Genomic DNA, 9438 nt, shown 5'->3' on the forward strand with positions numbered 1-9438 from the left:
GTTACGAATAAAACGCCGGTAAAAGTTGGCGTACCCCAGAAACCTCTGTAAGGCCTTACAGGAATCTGGACTTGGCCACTCTACCACAGCCTTAACTTTCTCGGGATCCATGCGTATTCCCTCAGTCAACACGATATACCCAAGAAACGGAACAGACTGTGCATGAAATTCGCATTTCTCCGCCTTGACAAAAAGCCCATTCTCTAGCAATCTCTGAAGCACTCGTCAAACGTGCTGCACTTGTTCCTGGAGAGAAGAGGAAAAAATTCAATATGTCGTCCAGGTAGACATATATTTATTGATCAATCATATCTTGCAGCACGTCGTTGATGAATGCCTAAAGACCTGGGGAGCTGGAGAGCCCAAAGGGCATGACCAAGTATTCAAAATGCCCCCTGGGGGTGTTAAAAGCGGTCTTCCATTCATCCCACTCCCTGATGTGGACCAAATGATAAGCATTACGCAAGTCCAATTTCATTCAGTCCCCGGTAATCAGTGCAAGGTTGCAGCGATCCTTCTTTCTTCCCCACAAAAAAGAACCCTGCCCCTGCTGGAGAAGAGGAAGTGCGGGTGAACTTCGACGCTAGAGAATCAGAAATATATTTCTCCATAGTCTCCCTCTCTGGAACAGAAAGTGAATATAATTTACCTTTAGGTGTATAATTTACCTGACAGCAAATCTATGGCACAGACATAGGGACGATGCAGAGGGAGAGAAGCATCACAAGACTTACTGAACACTTCCTTCAGGTGGAGGTACTCCATGGGCACGTTAGACAAATCCACTGCCTCCTCCTGAAACACAGACATAGAAACAAACGGACAAGCAGACACTTGACAAAACTCATGACATTTGTTACTCCAGACCAGAATGGAATTAGATCGCCAGTCTACTTGGGGTTGTGAAGGAGGAGCCAGGGGTGACCGAGGACTATGGGTGGAAGAGGAGAGTCAAGGATGGAGAAAGAGATGGTTTCTGAGTGGTTGCCTGATGTGATGAGGGTGATGTCTTCAGTGATGTGAGAGATGACCGGTAGTCTCTGTCCATTGAGGGTGCAAACCGTGATATGGTGCGTGAAGGGTTTGAGGGGAATGTGATGTCTGCATGCAAGTGTGTTGTCCATGAAATTACCTTCAACCCCTGAGTCCAGTAGTGCTTGACAGTCGTGAATCTGTGCTGACCACCTTAGTCTTACCGGGAGGAGCGTAGATGATGACGAGGTCTTCTCGGCGGAGATACTACCCAATAGTAGCCTCATACTTACTATCGGGCTTGGCCTTTTACCAGACAGATGTAAGCGTGATGACCGGTCCCCCGGCAGTAGGGTCATAGGCCCGGGAACCTCCGCCTCTCCTTCTCCTCCCGGGAAAGCCGAGCTCGCCCTACCTGCATGGGCTCGTGATCGTAGGAGGGGCTGGCCGCGTACCCGCCGCTGACTCGCAAGTCTGTCTGGGCCTTAGGTGTGGAGCTGGGTAGGTTCCTTTGCTCCACTCGCGTCAGACGTGCATCTACCTGCAGCGCTTGTTCGATGAGCCCATTGAGTGAAGTAGGAAGATCCAGGGCGTAGATTTCCTTCTGGACGAGGTCAGCCAGCTCATGCAGGAACATGTCCCACTGTGCCTCCTCGTTCCAATGACACTTCCACTGCCAGAGTACGGAACTCGATGGAATAGTCGGAGACAGATTTATCACCCAGACGTAATTGGACTAGCATCCTCGCCGCCTCTCTCCCGGCGACGGTCCGATCAAAGATCCACCTCATCTCGGCGGAGAGTGTCTGGAATGAGGCACAGCATGGATCTTGGTTGTCCCACACCGCCGTTCCCCATAATGCCGCCCTCCCAGTGAGTAGGGTCAGAACAAAAGCCACCTTGGCTCGTTCACTGGAGAAGGTTCTAGGTTGGAGAGAGAAATGCATATCGCATCGGGTTAAGAAAGATCTACAAAAGTTAGGCTCACTCTAGTAGGACTCCGGAATGGGGAGACGTGGTTCCAGCTGGGAGGGGGTTTCCGGTGGTGTGGGAGGAACGGGCGGTGTGAGCAACACAGTGGGAAATTATAGAAGCTGTAGTTGTTGGGTGAGCTCGGACACCTGCGCCACCAAAGCCTGAACCGCGCGACCAGTGTTGTTAAGACTCCTCTCCTGGGAGTCCATCCTCTGAACACTGGCGCTGAGAAATGACCGAACTGGAACAAGACACGATGCAGTAGTACAGGAGGAAGAACAGCCATGAAGCACAGAGGACCTCAAACAACGATCTGACAAACAAGAGACGAAAGACAGGGCATTAAGTAGGCTGGTGCAATGAGCTGCAGCTGCCGCTGATGAGATGATCAGCGGTAACACCCACTTGAAACAATCAACATGACGTAACATAAGACGAGCAGGAGACGGTGCATTCATGATCCGCTACAAGTTGTGTGCAAAATTTTAGAAGTTAGTTCAGTCAATCTATTCTTCTAGTCATCAGAATTAAAAAAAAAAAAAAAAAAAAAAAAAAGTACATTCTCTTTCTAGGTTTTTGAGGATGCAACAGACATCTCCAGCAGTCTTTGTCATGCAGAACATGTTTATCATGTGAGCTCTGGTGATCCGAAATCTGATGCTGGTGAGGGCATGCAAATGAATGAGGGGAAATGACAGCAGTTTATTCCACTTCCATAGTATTTTCACAGTTGTCATCCCATGAGAGTACCTCACCTTTACTTGAGAGAACACCCAAATACACTCTTGCAAAGGCTCAGACCTCTTTTTTAGGATAAAAGGAATTGCTCAGTCTAAAGAGAATCTACCATCATTTACTCACCCTTATGTCACTCAGAACCTCAGTAGAGTAGTGCCTAACGTTCTAATTCATATACAACAAAACCCTAAATCTCTCGCTCTCTAAAAAACAAAATACAAAAAAATTATAATAATAATTATAATAAATACAAAATACATATTCTCAATGAAAGTGTGAAACAACACCCTTTTTTACCTTGTAAAAAGCAGGTCTGTTCTCAGCAAACCAATTTTTGTGCATGTTCCTACAGGTGCTTCTCAAATTAGAATGTCGAGGAAAAGTTAATTTCAGCAATTCATCTCAAATTGTGAAACTTGTGTATTAAATAAATTCAATGCACACAGTAGTTTAAGTCTTTGGTTCCTTCAATGGTAATGATTTTGTCTCCCATTTTACAAAACCCCACCAATTCATCTTAAACTAGAATACTTCATTTAAAAAAAAAAAAAAAAAAAAAAAAATCAGCAAAGTATGTTAATTTACTGTACATGTATTCAATACTTGGTAGTGTCTCCTTTTGCTTTAATTATTGCCTCAATTCAGCATGACGTGGAGGTGATCAGTTTGTGGCACTGCTGAGGTGGTATTGAAGCCCAGGTTTCTTTGACAGTGGCCTTCAGTTCATCTGCATTGTTTGGTCTCTTGTTTCTCATCTTCCTCTTGACAATAGCCCATAGATTCCTTATGAGGTTCAGGTCTGGTGAGTTTGTTAGCCAGTCAAGCACACCAACACCATGGTCATTTAACCAACTTTTGGTGCTTTTGGAAGTGTGGGTAGGTACCAAATCCTGCTGGAAAATGAAATCAGCATCTTCAAAAAGCTGGTCAGCAGAAGGAAGCATGAAGTGCTCCAAAATTTCTTGGTAAACGGGTGCAGTGAGTTTGGTTTTCAAAAAAAACACAATGGACCAACACCAGCAGATGACATTGCACCCCAAATCAACACAGACGGTGGAAACTTAACACTGGACTTCAAGCAACTTGGGCTATGAGCTTCTCCACCCTTCCTCCAGGCTCTAGGACCTTGGTTTCCAAATTAAATACAAAATTTGCTATCATCTGAAAAAAGGATTTTGGACCAATGGCAACAGTCCATTTCTTCTTCTCCTTAGCCCGGGTAAGACGCATCTGATGCTGTATGTGGTACAGGAGTGGCTTAACAAGAGGAATACAACAATTTCAGCCAAATTCCTTGACACTTCTGTGTGTGGTGGCTCTTGATGCCTCGACCCCAGCATTCCTTTTGAAGTTTTCTAAAATTCTTGAATCCAGTTTGCTTGACAATTCTCATAAGGCTGCGGTTCTCTCGGTTGGTTGTGCAACTTTTTCTTCCACACTTTTTCATTCCACTCAACTTTCTGTTAACATGCTTGGTATGGCACTCTGTGACCAGCCAGCTTATTGGCAATACATTTTTGTGACTTCCAGTCCTTATGAAGGGCTTCAATGATTATCAGAGACCATTATGATGGCTCAGGAAACCTTTGCAGGTGTTTTGAGTTGATTAGCTGATTGGCATGTCATCGTATTCTAATTTGTTGAGATCATGAATTGGTCAGTTTTTGTTAAATGTAAGCCAAAATCATCACAATTAAAATAACCAAAGACTTAAATACTTCAGTCTGTGTGCATTGTATTTATTTAACACGAGTTTCACAATTTGAGCTGAATTACTGAAATAAATGAACTTTTCCTCGACATTTATAGAGAAGCACCTAATGAGCTCTGCTCACCCCGCCCCAAAACACAGACAAGCATCTGAAAATGGCTTGATATGAGAAAGGGGAAATGAATCAACATAAAAAAAAAATAAAATAAAATAAATAAATAAATAAATAACACTGGGTTCATCTTTATCATTATAGGGTGGTTGTGTAACATCTGATGACCCCTTTTAGTCATTAAATTAAATTAAGTTAAATTAAAGTCTCCAAAAACAAAACCACTTAAGTGCATATTTTTTTAATATATTTTTTATATTAAGTATAGTACATACTATATATTTTAAAAGTATGATAAATTTGTATCTGTCTCTAGCCTTATAATAGTCACATGCCTTCTCTGTTTTATGTCTATTTCATACTATTTCTGTGTTTTAATAAATCAATTTTTAGTGAAGGAAACTACCCTGTAATATAAAGTATGCTAATTTAATTTGGTTAAATTATAAATAAATAAATTTGTTAAATTATGCAGTGCAGATATTCACAATTCAGAGTTGAAATAAAAGTCCTGCTGCCTGCTTCCATGTTCTTCACTGTCAGGCTTCACTCAGCAGCAAAATATGTGTGTATACTTCATTTGTATGCGGGGGGGAGGGGTGACTCAAACAAGCAGTCCAATCCTGACTCTGATTGGTTAGACTGTGAAACTTAACAGTTGCGCAGCAAGTAGTAAACAATGACTGAGGAATTAATTGGAATTCAAAGAGCTCAAAATAATGTAAAGTGTCCTTAAAGAGCATAAACACACAATTGCTTAAAAAAAAGAACAAAAAGCAATATGTATGTAATGCATGTACATAATATTTCTGTAATTAATAACTAAATAAAAAAATGAATGAACAATAAATAAATACATAACATAAACACATAGGAATGCTTTGTGCATTACAATATCTAATGCTATTTCAGATTGTAATTGTAAATGTTTTATTGCTTAATACATTGACTTAGTACTCTGAAAAGATTATGAAAGAATAAAGTTTATTCTAAAGTCTATTTCTTTCTGTTTTCCAATTTTCCACTCTAAAGGACAATATTTTAGCTAAAATTTGTCATGCAGAGATGTTTAATTTGACACCAAACATATAAAGTATTTTTGTAAATTCCATGTTAATTAGCTATTTTTCTTTGCTAAAGTTCACCTCAGTTACAATAGATATACGCTACCCTCAGATATGTTGAGGTAATTTGTCAAATCCGGTGCTGTATTGAGCACATGCACACAGAAGTAACCACACAAGATGTGTGTTTGTTTGCGTTGATAGTAGATAGAAGTAAAGGTCAAAGACACACGAGGTTGGAGAGATAAACAGGACAAGCACCTAAGTACTCAAAAGGCCTATTTTTCTCAAATATTGTTAAAAAAAACTGTCTAAATCTGTGTTAGAGAGCATTTCTGCTTTGCCGAGATAATCTATCCACCTCATAGGTGTGGCATATCAAGATGTTGATTAGACAGCATGATTATTGCACAGGTGTGCCTTAGGCTGGCCACAATAAAAGGCCACTCTAAAATTTATCACACAGTACCAAACCACAAATGTTGCAAGTTTTGAGGGAGCGTGCAATTGGTATGTTGACTGCAGGAATGTCCACCAGAGCTGTTGCCTATGAATTGAATGTTTCACTACCATAAGCCATTTCCAAAGGCATTTCAGAGAATTTGGCAGTACAGAGTGTCCCAGTTCCTACCAATATTCAGCAACTTCGCACAGCCATTGAAGAAGAGTGGACCAATATTCCACAGGCCACAGGGGACCCCACCCGGACCCCCAATATGTGGCCAGCCAAAGTCATACCTATGCAATAATCATGCTGACTAATCAACATCTTGATATGCCACACCTGTGAGGTGGACAGATTATCTCAGCAAAGGAGAAGTGCTCATTAACACAGATTTAGACAGATTTGTGAACAATATTTGAGAGAAATAGGCCTTTTGTGTACACAGAAAAAAAGTATTAGATCTTTGAGTTCAGCTCAAGAAAAATGGGGGCAAAAACAAAAGTGTTAAGTTTATAATTTTGTTCAGTGTATATGCCTGTATCTTTTGTATTAATATATGCATTATAAATATACACAGTATACACACATATGTATTTAAACGAAAGCTTTCATTTTGGATTTACATTTAATTTGGATTACATTTACATCTACTTTTACATCTACTTACTTTTTAAGTGACTTAAAAATCTACAAAAGAGCAATTATATACAAGTACCATGAGATGTGTTAGTTAGGCCAACACAGTTAGTAAATGAATAGAGTGCTAATCTAAAGGGTGGAGGGTTTTTTTTTTGCTATAGTTAAAGGGTCAAATAAATACTGAAGAGATGTGTTTTAGGCCAATTCTTGAAGATGGCTAAGGACTCAGCTGCTGTTATATAAATACAATTTATGTGAAATAGTAAAACAGAAAAAAAGTTAATAAATAAATAAAATAAACATAAAATAAAATAAAATGTTTGTAGACATTGTTTGTGAAAAATGTACATATTTCCTAGTTATTCTGCAAAGAAAGTTTTGACACATTTAAAAAAAAAATAATAATAATAATAAAATTACCCTTTTTTTCAGTGCCATTCGGTTTATTGTTTTTCCATCCTAATGCAATGAATTCCATTTTATATGGCTTGGGTGTATAAATATATTGTGGCTACTGTGCAAGTGTTAGTTGCATTTATTTTCATGAAATAACAGTTCTAAAGTGCCACTACAAACCATATGAGATGTTGTAATTAAGCAATGATTTGCATTCACAGACTTTTTTCAGATATGTTCATACTAAGCTCAGACCTGCTTAGAACAAATATGGCAGAATATCTTCAAATGAACAGCTGCTTAACTCACTTAAGAATCAAGCATCTCTTATCATGACACATTTGTGTAATCAAACACCTCTGTTACCAGTGGCACATTTCTGTTGAACTCTAAGTGACACTTGTTTGCACACAAGCAGCCTTTGATGGTACAGAAACTGTTTGCTCTTTGAGCGTCGCCTTTAACAACATGTCTCACCGCTATTTGCATAATATCCGTCAAACAGTTGAGTCTCTAAAAAGTAGAGTGTTTCGCAAAACCTTAACGAACTAAAGAGCCTTTTTTTTGCACTTCTGTCCTTTATATGCATGATATTTGAGATTCAGCCTCTTATGACACATTTATGTCAGTAAGGTACAACCTGCGCCTCCTTTTTGCAGATGGCAACAACAACAACAACAACAACAACAACAAAAAAAACACTTCTTATCACAGCATTTGTTAGGGACAGAAAAATTATATATATATATATATATATATATATATATATATATATATATATATATATATATTTTTTTTTTTTTTTTTTTTTTTTTTAATGTGATCATGTGTTTGTTTTATTTATTTTTCTGCTGAACGCAGCTGCTCAGACCCCTCCATGCAGAAACGCCCAATATGGTTCCATGGCTGTACACAAGGCTGGGGGCCAAGAAGGCCAATTTTCAGAGAAAGGCACCAGTGGAATATCACTTGTGATGGCTCCCAGTAGGCATAATTTTAAAACACCTCCCTTTCATTTCTTTCATCTTTTGTTCTTCCACCACCCATTTGCACATTGCGGTGTGTATGTTTGCTGACATGAGCACTCAGGCAAGCTGGTAACTGCTCTCATAGTACTGCATCTGTTATTGAACAGTCACTCTTACATGCGGCACAAGAAAACTCAACTGGAATCTCTAAAGTGTCACGGCTGTGAGCTGATCATAATTCCCCACCACCATTGCAGAGGAATGTAGAGCTTTCACAGCATACTGCAGATTTGCCCTGGTAAAACCTGCCAATCACAGCGACACTCACTGGTGATTGCTTTACCATCAGTGCAGAGAAAATGAAAGATATTTCATGTGCTGTATATCTGATTCAGTCTGAATTGATATGGAGCACTCTCTTTATGCTCAAAGCCATTCTTAGGGAATTGTTTTGAATATGCATTTATAGTGTACTTCAAGGCCCCATTTACACTGCATGGTTCTAGTGACCCAAATCTGATTTTTTCCTCTCATGTGGCACAGATCAGATATGGCTGGTTAACGTGTAAGCAGGAAAAAACTGCATGGATTCCGATTTTCTCAGATCGGATTCAGGCCTCATTCATATGTGGTAATAAATCAGATATGAATCGGATATGTGCATTTGCATGTCCCATGTAAGCAGACAAATCGGATATTCTCCAGTAAATGCGAGTCGTACGTCATTAAAAAAAATTAAATGTAAAAATCGGATATGGATCACTTTTGAAAGATGATGTAAGCATGTCGTCAAAAAAATCGATATAGTCAGAAAATCGGATTTGGGCATCAAGACCTGCAGTGTAAATGCAGCCCAAGACTTAAAAAATTATTAAAAAGGTGTACTGTCAGATAATATAATTTTAATGAAATAGACACTTATGTGTAAAGGTTAGTACACTTGCATGGCTGTTTCTTAAGAATACTTTTTTAAAAAGTACAATATGCAATAAAGCAACTTCTCAATTGACACTAAAGCGCATTTTTATTTATTTTATTCATTATTTTTGATTTAAAGAAATACACTTTGATGTGTTGTCTAACATACTAAAACATACAAATGTAAAGAATTTATATAATTTTAATTTTATATTTAATTGTTTATACATTTTACATTTTTAACTGTAGTGTGTTCGTTTTACATTTAAAGGGTTAGTTCACCCAATAATCAAAATTATGTTATTAATAACTTACCCTCATGTCGTTCCAAACCCGTATCAGTTTGATTCAGTGAACTGGTTGAAGAAGATCCAGTTACATCGAATGATTAGTTTGTAGTCGGAGTAGTCAGACTCCCAATCGAAAGGTTGTGAGTTCGAGTCCCGGGCCTGCAGGAATTGTGGGTGGGGGGAGTGCATGTACAGTTCTCTCTCCACCTT

Source organism: Carassius gibelio, chromosome B18, assembly GCF_023724105.1.
Source record: "Carassius gibelio isolate Cgi1373 ecotype wild population from Czech Republic chromosome B18, carGib1.2-hapl.c, whole genome shotgun sequence".
NCBI classification, from domain to species: domain Eukaryota; kingdom Metazoa; phylum Chordata; class Actinopteri; order Cypriniformes; family Cyprinidae; genus Carassius; species Carassius gibelio.